The sequence below is a fragment of the Mirounga angustirostris genome, unplaced genomic scaffold (assembly GCF_029215605.1).
Source record: "Mirounga angustirostris isolate CCGP_5_RB_7025 unplaced genomic scaffold, mMirAng1.0.hap1 SCAF_5, whole genome shotgun sequence".
NCBI lineage: Eukaryota > Metazoa > Chordata > Mammalia > Carnivora > Phocidae > Mirounga > Mirounga angustirostris.
The window spans coordinates 81,362,861-81,381,953 of NW_026991713.1; the positions used below are offsets into that span (position 1 = coordinate 81,362,861).

At 40.3% G+C, this 19,093-nt stretch overlaps 1 protein-coding gene across 6 annotated transcripts in view; it reads left to right on the forward strand.

Moving 5' to 3' along the window:
* Positions 1–19,093, forward strand: part of SOX5 (SRY-box transcription factor 5) — a 1,012,222-nt gene continuing 993,129 nt past the window's right edge. For 3 of the 6 annotated variants that reach the window (XM_045873750.3, XM_054507151.2, XM_054507149.2), the window contains exon 1: positions 1–604. The gene's annotated coding sequence lies outside the window, so the exon portion shown is untranslated. The remainder of the gene's footprint in view (positions 605–19,093) is intronic. The other 3 variants (XM_054507147.2, XM_064591498.1, XM_054507153.2) reach the window with 1 other exon arrangement.

Below are 19,093 nucleotides of genomic sequence, written 5' to 3' on the forward strand. Positions count from 1 at the left end.
ATTCCTGCACGGTGTGGGTAATCACCGCGTTATTTACAATCTAGTTACTCTGCAGCAGACGGGGAAGCAAACTCTGGGGCTCCTTCCCTTCGGATGGACAGTGAGGGCGGCCAGGCGGCGAGCTGCAGGAAGGAGGTCAGGGTGGGTTTGCGGGAGCTCGGGGGCGACCTGGAGGGAGTCGGAGCCCCCGGCGCCGCCCCCGCGCCCGCCCCCGCCGCACCCCCCGGGGCGGGCGCCCGGCCGCGGTGACCGCCGGCTGGTGCGCTGCCCTCGCCTCCCCCATTGTTCCTACTGTCTTTTTGCCTTTTGTTATTTGCACTCGCATTGTGTTGTTTGCCTCTGAAGCCGCCTCATGACCAGCAAAGGGATTTCACCTCGTCCTTGAGAGCCACACGGGGAGCGAGAGCGAGCGAGCGAGCGAGAGCCGGGGGGGAGAGGGACACGCGCGCGCGCACACACACACAGACACACACAGACACACACACACAGAGTGAAAAAGGCGAGCCACCAAAACCCATCTCCAGTCTCCTCCCGGGGGCCCCCAGCCCGCCACTGTGCCACTTTGCATCCCACGCCAGAGGAGACGTTAAGGAGACCCGGTAAGGTGCGTGAATCGCAGCGTTTTAACTTTGTTGTTCGTCCCGATGTTGTTGTGGGCAGACCTCCAAGGCGCAGAGCTCCCCTCAGCCGCTCGCCGTGCCCGCCACTCAGCACTCGCTCCCGGCTCCAGCTGGAGAGCCGGCTGAGGAGGGAGGGGGCCGCCACCGGAGTTTCCTCAAGTACCGAGGGAGGGGGACTGGGCTGGCGGGGGAGGGGGAGGCGGGAGGCGGCTCGAGACTTGAGGTGGCCCTGTCATCCTCGGGGGGCGGCTGGCCGTGGGGGACCTCGGAGCGTGGGCTTGGCCCCCGTTCAGGAAATGGGATAACTTTAGATATTTGTGGGGGAGCCTGCGCGCTGTTGCCGGCATTGTTTTGTAAGTGGTGGCGGTGGAGGTGGTGATTCGAGATGAGGGCAGGAGTGCAGCGAAAAGCCCAAGCTAGTCTGTGCATTTCGGCTAACGCCAAACCGCAGACCCTAAAAGTTGGACAAAGCTCTTTACCCTGCCTAGAATATAAACGCGGCCGCCAGCCCACCCCACAATCTTAATATTCCCCCTTTTCGTCTTTTTGTTTCGCTTTCTGCAATCCCTCTCCCTACCAGCCCTCCTCTCTCCCGCCCGGAATTTCGGAGACAAGTCTCATCCTTCAGGATTCTAGGGATTCCAGCGACCGGAAGCTTTAATTTTAATTGCAACTACTTTCCCCAGACCCCCTCAGTGTACCAAGTGAAACCACTCACGTGTTGTGTCACTTTAAGCGCGGGTTTGGGAAATCTCGCTTGCACTTTGGGGCTACGGTAATCAGCAAGGAAAAGAGGTTATACGACTTGAAATCAAATGGGATTTGGAAATGTTTGCATCTGATAGCAGCAGTTTCTTGAGTAGTGATCTGCTGGCATCGGATGCACATGAAGCACTGTTTACATATTTTAATAGTCATTTTCCGTACACTTTGCAAAGCGAATATATTAATACATAGATTGACCCTGGTGACTATCTGAAGACACTGGCCTCTCTGACTAAATTCAGAGTGTGGTGAATGTGAATTCATTTTGATGTCTTCCCTTCTCAACTGAAGCAGGTCAAAATGAGGAATTCTGTGAATATGTAGAGCCCATAGTCTCACTGTCAGCCAACCCAGGCACTCTGGGTGGCAGTCAACTGTACTTCAGAAAAGTTTAGGGATTTGTTCTATCCCATTTGAGAGCCTCACAATATCCAGATATCCAAAGTAGTTTGTCAAGAAAGGCATGAGCCGATTTCCCCAGAGACTGCCTTCAGGCTCAGCACAATTCTTCAGTCAAGGGCAAGACCAAGGGAGATCTGTGGGATTTTGGGTAATAAGTGTGGGAATCTGCAAAGGGACTAGACAGAGGATTTCTTTCCTTGCTGCTCATGAATAATGGCCCCTAGTATCCTTAAAAAAAAAAAAAAAAAAAAAAAGCCCACGCAAACAAAACAGGCCAATGAAGTAGGCGCGTGGGAGATTTGTAGGCAATGGACATTTCAATCAGAAAAAATACAGCAGAGTTTTTGATCAGGATTACAGGAGTGAGGCTCGATTGCCAAGAGTGATTAGGTTAAGGGCCAGATGGTTTTAAAGTATACAGAAATGTTTTTTAAGTTTGACTTTTATAGGACTAAAAGGCAGACGATTTCTTAGAGTCTTTACAGAACTGCAAAATTTTGATCTGTCTAATTTTGAAGGAATTCAGCTGTATGTGAACTGTTGTTAGCTCTGATAGGGAAAGAATCTGGTTTCAAATGTAGATACATGGGACAAAGTTTCGGGGGGTCCTTCTTCCTGATTTAAATATAGCTCCCAGGCTGAAGCCTAGATAAATTCAGTCACAGCGACTTAAAATCAAAAGTACTTACACTGAAAGTTCTCTTAGGCATTGTGCAAAGTTCTCCTGCAAATTATGTCATCAACTGTTTATTCCTCAGAACTGTATAAGATAAAAATCATAAGCATCACTTAAAACTGATGCAATACAGCTTTAAATCCTCAGACTGGTAGGGATTGCTTTTGTTTGCCTAAAAGGTAGATCTTTCATCACATGAGTTGTTTAAAAACATTTAATTGTGGGGGTGGGAAGGGATGTGTATAATTATTTAGTTATTTGTGTTAATTATATAGTAGCATACTCGCTTGAAATTCCTTTTTTTTTTTCTTTCCAGTGGTCTTCTAACAATCTTGTACATGAAGAATTAATAGAGTTTTTTGTTTGCTTGTGGGTTTTTAAAAAATCTTTTTGTAGCCTTTTTGAATGGGCAATATTAAATCAATCTGAGATGGACTTGAAAGAGTAAACTTAGTACAGGAAAAAAGAGCTTCAACTCTTAATAGACAAACTCTGTATTAGTTTTGTTGTTGAGCTTAAACAGTTCTGGTTGAATGGCATGTTATATACAGGATTCAGAACTCTCAAACTTATTTGGTAAATAACCAGGCATTTGAGATTCAGTGGTTATTTCAAGTTAACTTAGTTCTATACATGTAAATGCACATCCTGTTTAGACTGACACATGACTTTGTAAAAGAAAAAAAAATGAATATACGCTTATAAAGATGTTATCTGTGGAGTGTATGGGGTAAATAGTAAATAACAAAAGGGTGAAGTTTATACTCAGGTATGATGGCTTTTTTTTGTTTTGTTTTTGGTCCTTTTTGGGGGTAAGACATGAGCTATAGGGAAAGTTTAAAATTTCATTTTCTAGGTAAAAGAATGAATTTGAATGCTTGAATAATTTTTCTTGCTTTAAGCAAATGAAAGCTATGTAATTAAAAGAGCATACTGTCTTCTTGAAAAAGCTCTATTCATTTACTAAGTGATAAGCAATCATTGTTTTGAAGTCATGTTCAGATTATATAAAAAAGCAATATATAGGGCAGGATAAAACTTGTTTTTAGTGATCTTCTAAAATATACTGGGTTTCAAATAACTCAGAGTTCTGAGGTTGAATGCTATTTACATTTCCATCAGGTAAAATTGTGGGATATGATTGATTGGCATAACCGGGACCTTCCACTCAATACCCAATCACCTGCAGTGGTAGAAAATGCTATAATTAGAGTTTTGAGAGTAACCTAGAAAATTTATTTGTCTAGGCCTAAAGTCAGTGCATTCCCTCACACACTCGTCACAATTTTTTAGCCTGAGAAATGTAGGCCTATTTTAAAGGCGAAGAAAGTCCTTGGCTGTTTCAAATAAACTATATCCTGAACCTAGATTTGTAGATAGTTAATAAAATAAAAGTCCAATTTTGTTCCAAACAATGTTTAAAACACCAATTTGTAAATTGTCTACATTTGGTTTTCATATGTTAATGATTTGGGATCTGAAACTTCTTTCAGAAAGGCATTTTGGTTTATCTTAAAAAACACCATACAAAACTGTCTAAACAACTCTGTAAATAAACTGTTCCAAATGCCTCAATTTGATGAATGAATTAAAGAATTATAGTTCTTAATCCAATTATGATCAGTCTTGTTATTCCATTTCCCATTTGGGGGAGCTTGGGAATGGTAAATGATTCTCAAATGTGAGTGGGGTCTTTTGTTTATTTTCTGTGTGTGATGTAACATAAATAATTACTCATACCTAACAGGAGAAGGATCTTAGATGTAGAAAAGTTATTTAATGATTTTCAATTAAACCAAGAATTCATTTGCATGAAAAGTTGCTCTTAATGGAAGAGTAAAACAAAATTTTTAAGAATACAAAGCAAGGGTCTAAGCTTTTGCTTAAAACTAGTGATTTTTTTATATTTAAAGGGGGAGAAATGGAGCACTTACAGCTCAGTAGTAGGGCAGATATTCGGGCACTTTTATTTGCTTTTAGCTGGGCCATGTTGGGACATTTCTGGGGTGCTATTTAATAAACTTTACTACATTCAATTTCCTTGTCTTTAAAATTAAGGGTAATATGTTTTTTGGGTTGTTTCCTCCAAACCCCTACCCCTTTAGCTGCCTACATGGGTACTTTTGAATGCTCTCCTGATCAGGGGCCTGAACTGTAGGATGGGCCCTTGATAACATCCCAGTTTGCTTTGAAGGACCCTTCTGAATTCCTGCCCCATTTGACCAGTTTAACCTCTGGCTCATAAACTAATTAATTCAAAATTATTAATAGCTCATGATGGTTTAATTCTCTAGATGTGGTTACTATTATTATTACTGTTATTGTTACAGTTTATTATGACCATCTAATTCCTTAGAGAAAGAGCTGTGGAGATTACAGGTATCATGTGAAACCGCCAGAGGAAATATTTATGAACATAGGGATTTTTTTCAATACTACTTAAATCATACCTTATAGGCAAGTAATTAGTTTGCTTACTTGTAAGGACACTGGGCAGGCATATTGATAAAAGTAGGGGGGAATGAATGTATTTAAGGGATATATTAAATAACCACCTTTAAAAATTGAGCCTTAAAAATAAACCCAGAAAAAAAACTGTGTCTCCAGGAGAGGTGGTATTGAATTCTATAGGTACAGGTCCATTCAATAGGTACTAATGTAGGTGTTTCATAAAAGCTTAAAGTTCATTGTAAGTTAAAAAGGAAAAGAAAAACCTGATTCTATCTTTGATGCTCAATTACTTGTCATTCAATTATTTTGTGATTATATGCTATCACGTGTCCAAAGGGGACAAATAATGCAGCGGTCAACGGGATGGGAGGGCTCTGACTTGACCTCCAGTTGGAGTTCCCTAGAAGCTCAGGTATTCTGTTGTCACCCGCAGCACCAATTAAAGTCTTAGATGTAGGGAACTCAGGAAGGAACTGGGATGCAAGAGGCAATCTCACTCGCTTTTGGAGCTTCTCAGTTTAGGTCTATGTGTAATTCTTCTAAGACTTCGCTTGGAGTTGTGAGCATTCAGTGCTCTGCCCCTTTTACTCACCTCTAAAGCTGGAGATTATAATGCTTGTTCTTATATGTATATTGCATGGATTATACTAGATATTGTATGCCAAATTCCTAGCATAGGGTTTGTCCTGAACTAGGTACTTAGTAAATGTTAGCTACACTCTTCTGTCCCTCCAGTTAAGTCTTTTTGATCATTAATAATGTTTGAAGCTTAATTTCGTACTTGCTTTGTACTGGACTTAATTTGAGTCCAAGAAGAAAAATATATCACTTCCTTGAGGCTGAGATCAACACTTTAAAACAGTGATTCAGTTAACGTCTATATATGATCTCTGACAATGTGGTTTTATTAAGATGCTGTATTTGGTGCAAGTGTGAATTCTATCTTTTATTCATAGAGATGTTCCTTCAGTAATTAACATATTATCCTACGTAATAGGTAAAGGCAAACAAAAACTCTAGGACCTCACTATAGATCTATCTTCTTGTTATCCTTTCTGATTTCCCATTACAGATACACACTAGTGAAAATTTATTGGGTCCATAGATAGTTATCTACCTCTGAATAATATGAAGTTATAGTACACATAGATAGAGATTCCATTTGGAAAAAGAAATAAATCTGACTTTGTAATGTTTGCCCTTTGGAGTTAGCAGTTCCTTCAAAGAGAACTTCCTAGGCTTGTTTATATGGGGTACAAGGAGAAAGGCACAATAAATATACTATTACCTGTGTGAAGAGATGATGTATAGCAATGTGGAGAAATTAGTGGATGTTTTCTCTTTACAGTGATAGGGAAAATTTCTCTGTAAGTACGGGCTTCCCCCACTATCTGAAAGTAGAACATTCCAGTGAAACCTTTCATGAGCTGAAATGGTATAAAGTGAAGAAGCAATTACCATTTTTATAAAAGCAGAAATCCTCTTTGGATTAGTGAAAATAGGTACTAATGTAGGTGTTTCATAAAAGCAAAATGGTGTAAAGCCAACCTTTTAGATATTGGGGTGGGGGAACCTATACATGTGACCAAAGATAAAAGAAAGGTTTTTTAAAAAAGCAAATAAATAACTTGGTTATTGCATTAATTTGGATCCCTTGAGAAGCAGATGGCAGGAGGGGATTAGACATGTACTAAGAGGGAGCAGAAAGCTGGAAGAAGCTTTCAGTTGTGATCCCGGTTTGACACCTATGGAAGGAGAGATGGAAGGAAGGAGGATTAAGTAGAAAGAAGCTCTATTGTCATGCAGTCCAGGACAGGTTGGTTGACCCAGCAGACGAGGGTCAGCCATTGGAAGAGTCCTCTGTCCCCTGACTGCGTTCAGTCACTGGACGGAAACAGCCTTCCTGAAGCATGGCCTTGGTGCACAACTTTGCTAGAGACAGGGGCAGCAGGTGGGGCACTGAGTCCATTATAATCTTGCAACAGGAGATCTGGGTGGTATAGTGGTTTGGCCGTCTAGCCTGGGAGTTAGTAGCAGTGGGTCTGGTCAGGTGGACTTGGCACTAAAAAAAGACCTGGCAATTTCTTTAGCTCTCAGATGCTTTATTTTCCTCCACTGCAAAATGACCATGATGATAGTATCACCTCTCAGAGTCCTCGTCAGATTAAATGAGGTTGTATGAAATTATGTGTAAATTCATAGTATGGTGTGTAGCATAGAGGAACTGCTCAATGTATACAGTAGTCCCCCCTTATGCACAGGGGATACATTTCAAGACTTGAAGCCATGGAGAGTACTGAACGCTGTATATGCTCTGTTTTTTCCTATGCATTCACACATACCTATTATAAAGTTTCATTTATTAATTAGATGCAGTCAGAGATTAACAAAAATAACTAATAATCACAAAACAACGATAACAATATACTGTAATAAAAGTTATGGGAATGTGGTATCTCTTTCTCTCAAAATTTCTTTTTTTTTTTTAAAGATTTTTATTTATTTGAGAGAGAGAATGAGATAGAGAGAGAGAGAGCATGAGACGGGGGAGGGTCAGAGGGAGAAGCAGACTCCCTGCCAAGCAGGGAGCCCGATGCGGGACTCGATCCCGGGACTCCAGGATCATGACCTGAGCAGAAGGCAGTCGCTTAACCAACTGAGCCACCCAGGCGCCCTCAAAATTTCTTTTTGTACTGTACTTACTCTTCTTGTAATGATGTGAGATGATGAAATGCCTGTGTGATAAGATGAAGGTGAATGATGTAGGCATTGTGACGTAGTGTTAGTCTACCGCTGATCTGACCATACGTCAGAAGGAGGATCACGTGCGTCTGGAGCACGGATGACCTCAGGTAAGTGAAACCACAGGTGAGGGGCGGTGCTGTATTACTGTATTGCACTCTTTCTAACATACTCATAATATGCAACTGAGTGGTATAGCTGAATGTATCAGGTGAGAGTAAATCTACTTGAACAATAGATACTACATGTAATTAGAAGGCATTGTTTTTGCAAGCAAACATCTTTAATGTTTGCCTTTTAAACATAGCTCAGTTTATTTCTCATGCCTCAAACCCTTATTTCTATCAGGTTATAAACCGCACAAGGGATAGACCAACTGACCTTGGCCATCTTCAGGTAATTTGCCCTAAAGCATGAGGTAGACAGAAGGCTGTCTTCATTTCCTTACCCCTCTAGGCTTCCTATTCAGTTGAGAAGCAACTTGCACTGTAAGTCTGCATTTTATCTTGAGCCTCAAACACCTTGCAAGGCTTTGCTCCCCTATGTTACTGTTCCTAAACCAACTTGCCGCACCACAAAGCACTGAACTCAAGTGGCCCTCAGTGCTTGCTCCTGCTGGGATGAGTCACAGAGCCACCAGCACTTTGTTGCGTTAGATTTGATCACTGCCATGAGCAGTCCTTCGATTGTCAGCTAAGAGACCCTTCAGGGAGTTGTCCCTTAATAGAAAGTCTCTTTTCTTCCCTCCTGTTGTAACTTTAAATTAAAAGAAACTGTAGAGGGGAGCGGGTGGTATTGCAGCAGTTCATTCTTCTACCCACTGGGAGAACAACATCTGAGAAAAGACGTTATTGGACTGAGAATTGAGTTGTTGCTATTTTTTGGGCCAGCATGGGGGGGGCCGTTGTGGTGGAGGAGGATGAAGACCATGTCGTTTAGACTCAGACTGATTTTCAGTAATGCAACGGAGACCAGTCCTTCTGTGTGTGCTAGTGAGCATTTTTTTTTTTTTTTTGGATACGATACACTGACTTAGCATATTAATTTCTACTGGGATTCACAGGACCACTGGCATTTTACTCCTGATTTTTAGGTGGTTCTGTGAGTTCTAGTGTGGGAAACTGGCACCGGGACAACTTCAGGGTCCAAGGAGGATGGGAGGCAGGAAAAGAGAGCTAATTTTTGACACATTCCTTAAACAAGTGACCCCTCTAGGGAATCTGTGCCCAGGATAAGGACTGCTTGCTGTGAGCCTTTTGGCATAGTTTTCCCCAAATAGTGAGCACTGGCTACTTTAACGTTAAAAAGGCTGATGAACTTAACATTGGTGAGAGGAAAAGAGATGTTGGTATTTTTGATGACGTGTTTCCTAGATGCTGTTTCGCATTAAATTTCTGATTTAATTCTCTGCCGTGCCGGGCTTTATGCCCTCCGTAGGTGCTGGTCCATTCCCATTCTGGGTTAGGACCTGCCCCCAAATCTGATGTCTGCTAAGATTTTCTGGTGTAATTCATGGCTACTAAAAGCTAAGTTGTTTGATGTGTGACTGAGGTTTGCATGTGAGTTCTTGCGATGCTTGGTGTTACTATGCAGCATTGGCAGTCTTTCCCATGTATCTGGCACATTCAGTCTCATTAATTTACTCTTGCACTGGGAACTGCTTTTGAACAAGTGCATATTATTTCTCCTAATTCTGTGTTGACTTTTCTTTCAGCCTCACTCCACTGTACCTTCACTACCAGCAGGATAGTAGTGCCTTTTCTACATTACATCAGGAAATGAAGGGATAATTTTTAATGCATACTAAACAGACAAACAGCTCTGTCCGTATGCAGAGATCCTTAATGCTCCCCCTATTTATTTCTAGGAACTTACTCAGACCCCTCCCCCACCAAATGCTGTTCCCTCCCTGCTTCTTTTTCCCCATCACTGCCTATTGGGATTTTCTTAACTTTTCTGTTACCACAAAGTCTTTATTATCATGGCACCACTGACCACTCTGCATTGTGTGAGTCTCACTGGATGAAGCGACAAGTGAAAGGTGTGCCTGACTGCATTGGTGCCTGGTTTGAAAGGGGTAACTCAGAGGGTGACCAAACACTTCTCATTAGAAGGGAAACCCCATGAGGGCAGTGTGTTGTGTCTGTCCCTGGCATAATCACGATGCCTGGGACAGAGCAGCAAAACAAATCATTGTTGAGCCAACATATCTTGCAAAGTGAGCTTCATTTTTGATTCAAGACTGCCCTGCAGGACAGGGAAGCGGGAAAACTAACAGCCCTAGAGCACTGACGTGTTCCAGGCAGGGTGCTAGGCACTTTATGTGGGTAATCTCCTCTAATCATCACAGCCCACCTAAATAATTAGGTGGGTATTATCACCTTTTCATGGATGGCTGAACAAACTCCAGTGGGTCAGGTGCAGGTCTTTTTTTTTTTTTTTTTTCAGCGAGGCAGCAGAAGAATCATTGCCTGAATTTCAGTCTGTTTGACTCTGCCACTTGTATTCTTTCCATCATGCTGTGGCCAACATGCTGGTGTGGGGAGCACTAGACATATCTGCCTGTCTCCCACTGGGGATAAGTAGGAGGCACAGGCGAGAAGTCACAGAAAGAGATGCCTGAGATGTAAAGTAAATCCTAAATGTTGGTTATTATTATCGAGAACCCATTCGTTTATTAACAAAAAAATATGGGAGCACCTGGGTGGCTCAGTAGTTGGGCGTCTGCATTTGGCTCGGGTTGTGGTTCTGGGGTCCTGGGATTCCTGCCCCCCCCCCGTTGGGCTCCCTGCTCGGCGGGGGGCCTGCTTCTCTCTCTCCCACTCCCCCTGCTTGTGTTCCCTCTCTCACTGTGTCTCTCTCTGTCAAATAAATAAAATTTTAAGACAAATATGTATCGATCACACAGATGCATGTTGTTTGCACTTTACTTAATAGGAAATATTTTATGATTTGAAGCAGAGATTCTGAATACTTAAAAACTGACATCAAAGGAAATGATAGAACAGTATTTCTCAAAGGTGATCACTCAGTCACCTAGTTGAAAACCATCTGGGATACTTTTAAAAATCTACCTTTCTGACCCCTACTCAGACAGGGAATCTGAATCTCTGTGGTTATAGCTCCGTAACCCTGCATTCTTAACAAGTATGACTGGCAATTCTTTTGCACATAAAAGTTTGGGAACCAGTGATAAAAAAGTATTGACTTAGTTTGGTAATAAGCTATATATATATATCTATATATATATCTATATATATCTATATATATATAGCATCTGGAATTAAAGTAAGATGTTCAAAGAATAGTGGCAAGTGCCAAGATAAAGCACAACTGATTGCTAGATTTTTAGACTTTTTTTGATGATGTGGTTTTAGGAGTTTTGACATAAAATATAAAATACCTTTAGTAAATTTGAATATATAGAATATCAGCATGCTTAAAGTCAAGAGTGAGGTGACCTGTCACAAAATGGGTTGGGAAGGGTGTCAGTTATGTGCCTTCTAGGCTTGGAAAGAACTTTCTAAAAAGACCAATCTAAAATGGCTAAATTGAAGTAAACTGAAGACCAGAGGTTGATTTATTTATCCAGCTCTGTATCCCAAATATTTAAAACAGTGCCTGGAACATAGTAGGTGTTTCAAGGCCTTTGTTTAATGAATTAATAAAGACAGGCAGAGGAAGAGAGTAATATGTGTAAAATAGATTAGAATAGTTTGATCATGATTATTGTGAATAAAGAAGTCAAGAAAGAATATGCTGAAAAGGAATCCTAGTGAAATAAGACAAGGACAGGGTTTTAATTAGACAAATATGATCCTTACAGGAAAGTGCCTTCATGCAAACAGATAAACAATGCAAAAACAAACCTGAGCTTTGTATAGGATTAAATCATCAGGCTACTGTCTGTGTATATTATCTTGGGAGCAGCAATTACTACATGAGGACAGGGACCAAGTCTGTTTTGTTCTCCATATGATTGTAGTACTCAATAAATATTTATTGAAAAAATGACAGAGTTTCCACATGAACTGGAAAAGAAAGCTTTTAAATGACAGAAAAATGTCTTGTAAAAAGAGGAAACAAATCTTTTTTTAAGGTCTTTATTTTATTTTATTTTTCTTATGTTAGTCACCATACAATACATCATTAGTTTTTGGTGTAGTGTTCCACAATTCATTGTTTGTGGATAACACCCAGTGCTCCATGCAGAACGTGCCCTCCTTAATACCCGTCACCAGGCTAACCCATCCCCCCTCCCCCTCCCCTCTAAAGCCCTCAGTTTGTTTCTCGGAGTCCATAGTCTCTCATGGTTCGACTCCCCCGCTGATTTCCCCCCTTCATTTTTCCCTTCCTTCTCCTAATGTCCTCCATGCTATTCCTTGTTTTCCACAAATAAGTGAAACCATATGATAATTGAGTTTCTCTGCTTGACTTATTTCACTTAGCATAATCTCCAGTCCCATCCATGTTGATGCAAAAGTTGGGTATTCATAGAAAAAAAATCTTTACAATGGCTAACCAATAGATTGGTGATCATGAAAATAACAAATCTTCATAGGACTGCATGTTCTCAGTCTCTTTAGAGTTTAATAAAGTCTCCATCTGATTGTTTGCCTGTCACCAATGCCTTTCCTTCAATGCCACTTTCATTTTACTGTTTCAAAAATTAGCTATTTAATTAGTCTTTGTTGAATAGTTCAATCAGTGAATGAAGAGTACTGACTTGGGCCCAGGAGGGGGAGGTGGGTGATTGAAAGCAGAGGAAGAAGAGAGTTGTCCTCATTCACTTAGAATTCTCAGAGTGACACGAGATCCAGAGACCTTTGAGTAGGCATATTTCCCATATAGCTCAAGGCCTGATTGTTGGGATCTTGAGGGGAAGGATGTTTGCTAAGGTAATGGCTGCAAAGGTGGGTTCAGCATTGTTAGAAGAGGCAATCATTCCTTTGATCTGGGAAGTCAGGCCAGAAAATGTATTGTGGGAAAGATGGTAAAAAGTAATCCTAAACCTAACAGGAGTTTCAGTGGAAAAATGCCTCTAATTCAAGCAGTGTAATGTTAACATCAATGTGCGTCTCATAGCTCAAGCCCCGCATATTGCTTTGGAAATAAAAGGAGATTGTGTAAAGAATTAGCAATACAAGGCATTTTTAAGTGCTTTATTGCAGAGGCCTGTGATACTCTGTGAAATCTATGCAGGCTTTTTCTTCCTGCTGTGCCTAATTTCAGAATCTGATGCTATTACCTATCCTTGGAGGAAAAAAAAAAAGACTCTGTTAACTCTTAAAGACCGAGTTTAACATGGCACTTGCTTTCAACATAATCTTTCTGACATTTCTTGGGAAGAGAGAAATGGTGTATTTAGCCACAGGTTTGCCTTCAAGTTTAGTACATAGGATTGCTTCTAGGGGGCAGCATTAGAGTAAGGGCAAGTTGGAAATAAATGTTGAAAGCATAAGTTTAGAAATGGCTCAATCAGCTTGAAGAACAAGGTCCCTGAAAGAGTTGGCATAGATTGTGTTTGGCATGAATCCAGACCTGAAGCCAGAGAGGTAAATGTGTTATAAGATCAGGCAGAAGAAGGCAGAACAGGAGTGAACTCTTTACAATATAGGTGGCTATCTTCTTGGGACATGAAGACACGCCCACCAAAAATAAGTTCCCTGGCATGCCATCACTGTGCCCTTTCTTCTGTCTAGCTTGAAATAACAGTTGACCTTGATTGATAGTTTATTATTGCCAGGCATTGTGCTAAGCAGTTTATTTTTATTTTTATTGATTCTTCCCAGTACTTCTCTAATGTAGATGTAAACGTTGCCCCATTATAAAGATAACATTGAGTTTGCCCCAAAGTAGCATAGCTGTGTAGTGGTGGAATTGAGACTTGAACCCAGAGTGGTCGATTCTGAAGCCTGGGCTTTTACCTATGGTAATATGGGAAGCATATTTTAAGTCCTGTTGAGTCATCCCTCAAAATGATGCTTATATTTCCCCCTTTCTTTATAGATGCACTTCTATTACCCGAGGATAGGCTTTTTCCAGCTTATTTCGGACCTACTGCGAAGTTCCACAAACTAGTGTCCCTCCTTACAATCTGCTGTGTTTACCACTGTCAGGTCAGTCTTCCTGACATATTATTTAAATCATGTGGCCCCTTTCTCAAAAATTCAAAGTGCCTGAGTCCTATACACAGATGGGACCCAGACTCTTAAGTCTGGTTTTTGAGGGTCTTACAATCTACCTCCAAGTCTTCTATCTTTTCAGGCTCATATTTGAACTTTTCCCTTTGAGAATAATTTGCTTCTGATCTGGATTCAAGCTGAACACAATTTCCCAGATGACTCCCAAAGGATCTGCAACGTGTCAGCCTTATTAGCTCTTCTCAGAATGCTCCCACCAGAGGCCATCCCATTGCTTAAAAAGCCACTGCTCACACCTGAACACTGTCGGACTCAAAGAATTCTTCCAGAGTTTCTTTTTCCATCTGCTTCAAATTTGCTCATCAATTGGCTTTTCTTGGTTTTTGATCCACTTGTCTATATTTCTGCTTTCTCTTTTTGTTTGTCCCTTCATTCATTCAGCAATCAACAAACATTTATGCAACACCTACTATGAACCAGACACCATGTTAAATGTCAGTGATGTAGGGAGTAGGCATATACCTTGTACACAAGGATTTAAAGTCTATGAGGGAAGATAAACTTTAATCAATTACCTGCATTTATGATTACAAATTGTGCAACTCTATTTCACAGAAGTATATACAATCTATAGGAGAAGTATCTGATATATTTGAGGGGGCAGTCAGAGGAGGCTGCCATGAAGAAGTCACATTTGAAGAATGGCTAATGAGGTAAAGAAGACAAGACAAAAAACTTTTGAGACATGAGGAGCAGCATGTGCAAAGATTCCAAAGAGGGGGAAGGGTATATTCTTGGAATTACAAGGCCAGGATAGCTGGAGCCAAGTGATTGGGAAATGAGGCTCTAGAAGTAGTTTGGGATCAGATCATTAAGCCTGATGGGCCATGTTAAAAAGTTGACAAAAAGGGTGATAAGAAAACCACTGAATAGTTTTCGGCAAGAAACTAATAAAATTTGTGGCTATAGCATGTAGACCAAACTTAAGAGAGGCTATTGATGTTATTTACACAAGAGAAAAATGGTGGCTTGGAATTGGACTCTAGCAGTATTGTTAGAGATGAAGACAAGAGGAAGGACTTCAGGAAAAAAACATGAAAAGTCACCCAATTTCAGGTGCTTTGTAAACTCTGCCTTCCAACCCCATTCCAGCAACTTACTGGGATATTCCCTCTGGTAATTACCCATTTGTTTCCATGTTTTATATGTTCAGAAGAGAGATGTATGAGATTGTATGTCTCCTGAGATCTCCCCTGGCTGGATCTGTACCCGCTGTAGACCTTGACTATTCACGCAGAGAGATTTGACACAAAACATATAGTGCTTCCTGTCTACATCTGTATATGTGTCTTCGCATTTCTATGTGTTCCTTTTGTATGTATCATCCCTTCATTTAGATTTCCTGAAACTCTACCCATCTCTTAATTTCCAAATTAAAATTTGCTTTTTCATAGCATCCTCATAGAATATACTGACCGGAGATCTCTCCTTCTGATCTTACGTTATTTACATCTATAACCACTTTTATGACTTAATTATATATTGTACCGTATTGTAAGCATGTTGTGAACATGTCTTATCCTTTGAGATATAATTGTGAGTTTGTGCTTTGGAATGTAGATGCTGTAGTTCATTATTATACCCCTATTTTGGATCATCATTTACCTCTTTTGAGCTGGGCAATTTACTTAACCTCTCTCAGTCTGTGATTCCTCATCTGCAAAATGGGGATAATTATATCAATAAGCAGTTGTGAGGAATCAACGAGAGAATGGATACAAAGTACTTAAAACAATCCTTGGCACATAATGAGCTCTACCATATGATGACATTTTATGGTTATAAATGTTACTCTTTGAAATCAGAAACCTGTATCTTATTACTACTTTTGCCTACTTGGAGCTCAGTAAATATTTATTGAATTCAGATTTGAATTTAACTTTATCACTTTTGCGAGGGGGTACAAATATAAATAAATCTTGGTTATTGTTTGCAAGAATCTTGATTTGATAGGGGAGCTAGTAACATAAGCTGGTAATTATGTATCATTGTGATGGGTGTAGTGATATACTATTTGAGAGCACAGAAGAGAGGTTGGGAAGGGTCTTCTAAGTGAATTAATGTATGAGTTGGGTATTTTATAAGTCAGTTAAATACATATTAAGATAATGTATGTACATTGTGTAAACTCAAAGTTCTATAATAAATAGCCCTCCTGTCTTAGTAAGGACCATGCCTACTCCATTGCTACTTCTTTTAACTCTGTATTTTTTTTCTTTTAGAGAGGGAGAGGTGTGGGAGGAGCAAGGGGGGAGGGAGAGAGAGAATCTTAAGCACTAGGTGTGGAGCCTGACACCCGATGTGGGGCTCCATCTTACAACACTGAGATCATGACCTGAGCTGAAATCAGGAGTCAGACGCTTAACCAAGTGAGCCACCCAGGTGCCCCACAAGTCTGTATTTCTGAATCAAGTGTTTACTCCTTATTTTTTTTTTATTTAAGGAAAAACATTATTTATCTATTTCTTAGTATTTGGCTTTGTTATTCTACTCTTCCTCTACCTTGCTGTCCTAAAACCACACATATTCCTTTTCCCTTTCTTCCAATATAATTTCATCCTTTCATTTGTGTGTGTAGGAGGGGTTAAATCAGTTCAGGAAACAGTTACATTGACTATGTAAATGTTGTTTATCTCTGAGAATATCATGTATTTATTACTTTTACCTTTTATACAACTTCTTTGGATTTCTTGGAGTTAATGATGATCTATATTCAAACCTAAAGTTTTACTAGGATTGTCCAATGTTAACTGGCGTTCCTAAGTCAAAGCTTAAAACAGGTGAGTGGCACATCCTGGGTGGGTTTAGGGGCAGTCAGCCTCAGTGGGAAAGACCATTTTATTACTTACACAATTTAGAATTGTTGGATCCAGATGATAATAAAAAGCCCACTGCTTTTAGTTAGTTATATTATGCTTCTTAAAATTTCTGCAGACTTTGCACCCCTTTATTGCCAGCACTTGGGCACACTGCTCCCAGCAACCTGCACTTTGTAAGGCTCTGACTTAAGCTAAGTAGGGCAGGGAGTGGTGCTCTGAGAAGGGAGGTGGGTATTCCAAGCAGGCAGTGCGACATAAGTAAAAAGGCGAGGAGGTGAGAAATGGCATGGTATGTTTGTGAAATTACAGAGAGTTTGGTGTCAGTAGAACATAGTAGAGACCAGCTGAGATGAGGCTGTGATTGTTGACAGTAGTCAGATCAAGGTGATATTTTTATCATAGACTCATATGCACCAGATTCTGTCTTGTAGGCCATGGGGATCCTTATAGTGTTGAGTAACATGGTCAGCTTTGCTTGTGAATGAACTAATGATGTGTTACCCAAAAAATGGAAATCTGGCTCCTTAAGTCGGCAGTTAAAATGCTGTCTTTGCATATTTGGTGACATATTAATACTTTAGGGGTACCCCATCAGTAAAATTTTTAGAGTACACAGTTCTCTAGAATGTGCATATGCTGTTCTTTAGCTAATATTCAGGTCACAATAAACATTTAGAACAAGGTTGTGTTTAAATGACAGTAGAAGTAACAGTGGTAGTACATCAGAATTCCCTGGACACCAACTCTGACATGTAAATATGTGTGCAGTGGGTTTACTGGGAGGGCTTTTGAGGGGCTGAGAGAAGCAGGATGGGCCTAAGGAGAGGTTGACTATGTCACACCTGAGGCTTCAGCTAATCTCTGGGAAGTTCTGGAACTGGATGGCTTCTTAGAGATGTCCTGAACTGAGGCAAGGGGGCCAGGCCTCTATAATCTCACATTGGTGTTGGATATGGGCCATCCCTGGGAAGGGAGTAAACTTTGGATGAGGACAGTTCTTAGGAAGGGCCTTAGATGTGAGTCTTCAGCAGCCAACACTCCTGGCAGCTGGGAAATGTGGGCCACCAGGTAGCATGCCACAGCATCCACTAAACACAGCTTTCCAGAGAATTTTTCTCTCTGTTTTTTTGAATTCTTATAGATTGTCCTTGAAATATGGCTAAAAAAGAACTAGCAGTGGTCTAAGATATACAGTTTTGCCATTTTCCTGTGTTCATTTATATTTACATTAGTATTATTTGAAAATCCCTAGATTTTTGTTTTGTTTTATAGGAAGTCTTTTTATTAAAGATTAATTAATTAATTTGGGGGGGAATTGGGGGGGAGCGGGAGAAAATCTTCAAGCAGTCTCCCCGTTGAGCATGGAGCCTCAAGTGGGGCTTGATCTCATGACTTTGAGATCATGACCTTGAGATCATGACCTGAGCCAAGTCAAGAGTCAGATGCTTAACCGACTGAGCCATCCAGGTACCCCTTATAAGAAGTCTTTTTGAAACCTTTGTCCACTTTATGAAGGTTAAGTTAGCTAAAAATTAGACAATGTAATCCATAATCCATTTCCTGAAGCATATGAGATTATAATGTGACAAAATGATGAAAGAAAAGAGAGAGAATGGCATTAACATGAACTTCTTCCTGTTGTGAATTGAGGGCCCTCGTGGCAATCTATTAATAGTTAGATGAAAACATAAAACCATTCAGAAAACAGTATTGCATTTCCTTAAAAAATTAGAAATAGAATTACCATATGATACAGTAATTCCATTATTGGGCATTTACCCAGAGAAAATGAAAACACTAATTTGGAACGATATGCATACTACTATATTTATTTCAGCATTATTTACAATAACCAAGATATGGAAGCAACCCAAGTGTCAATCAATAGATGAATGGATAAAGAAGATGTGGTATATGTACACAATGGAATATTACTCAGCCATAACAAAGAATGAGATCTTGCCTTTTATGACCACATGGATGGACCTAGATAGAAGGTATTATGCTAAGTGAAATAAGTCACACTAAGAAAGACAAATACCATATGATTTCATTTATATGTGGGATCTAAGAAACAAAACAAACAAACCAAAAAACAAAAAGCAAAAACAGAGCCATAAATACAGAGAACAAACTGATGGTTGTCAGATGGGTGGGCAAAATGGGTGAAAAGAAAAGAAAAATCATGTGGATCATCTTGAACTTCTAGCTTTGGATAAAATGTCTTTATGGAATGAGGCCAAGGGAACATTTTAATTGGACGTAGGAGAGCTGACTGGACATAGACATGTGGTGGTGGAAATGGTATCTCTGTGCATTGGTTAGAGAAGAGGAATTCTTGCCCAGTATGTGCACAAGAGTGTAGGCCTAGGTTTTTCAGGTTCCCAGATTGGCATCTAATTCACTGGTCTCCTA